The sequence below is a fragment of the Octopus bimaculoides genome, chromosome 2, assembly GCF_001194135.2.
Source record: "Octopus bimaculoides isolate UCB-OBI-ISO-001 chromosome 2, ASM119413v2, whole genome shotgun sequence".
In the NCBI taxonomy this organism is placed as follows: domain Eukaryota; kingdom Metazoa; phylum Mollusca; class Cephalopoda; order Octopoda; family Octopodidae; genus Octopus; species Octopus bimaculoides.
Genome location: NC_068982.1, coordinates 84,715,992 through 84,716,633, shown reverse-complemented (window position 1 = coordinate 84,716,633; position 642 = coordinate 84,715,992). Strand labels below are relative to the sequence as shown.

The window sequence follows — 642 nt, the reverse complement described above, 5'->3', positions numbered from 1 at the left end:
GCAGAGTTTCTACGGCTGGAAGCCTTCCTAACGCCAACCACTCTGAGAGTGTAGTGGGTGCTTTTACATGCCACCGAAACGAAGGCCAGTCAGGCGGTACTGGCAACAGCCATGCTCAAAATGGTGTATTTAATGTGCCACCTGCACAGGAGCCAGTCCAGGGCACTGGCAACGACCTCGCTTGAATGCCTTTTCATGTGCCACCGGCACAAGTACCAGGAAGGCAACGCTGGTAACAATCACTCTCAAATGGTGCTATTTATGTGCCACTGGCACAGAAGCCAGACAGCTGCTCTGGCAATGATCATGCTCAAACGGTGCTCTTAGCACTCCACTGGTACAGGTACCATCACGATTTCGCTTTCACTTACTTCAACAGGTCTTTGCAAGCCGAGTTCAGTGTCCAATGAAGGAGACGATTGGCATGGGTGCCAGTCGTCGAATTTAGTTTGATTTCGATTTCACTTGCTTCAACAGGTCTTCGCAAGTGGAGTTTAGTGTCCAATGAAGGAAAGGTACGCATAAGTGGGCTGTCTACACCCCTGGCAGAGGCCTTGGATTATGGTCTCACTTGGCTTGCCGGGTCTTCTCACGCACAGCATATTTTCAAAGGTATATATATGTATATATATATATATATAT

General features: G+C 48.4%; 1 protein-coding gene across 6 annotated transcripts in view; it reads left to right on the top strand.

The window, feature by feature from the left end:
- LOC106870969 (diacylglycerol kinase epsilon) overlaps window positions 1-642 on the top strand; it is a 223,298-nt gene that overhangs the window by 134,828 nt on the left and 87,828 nt on the right. The window lies entirely within an intron of this gene.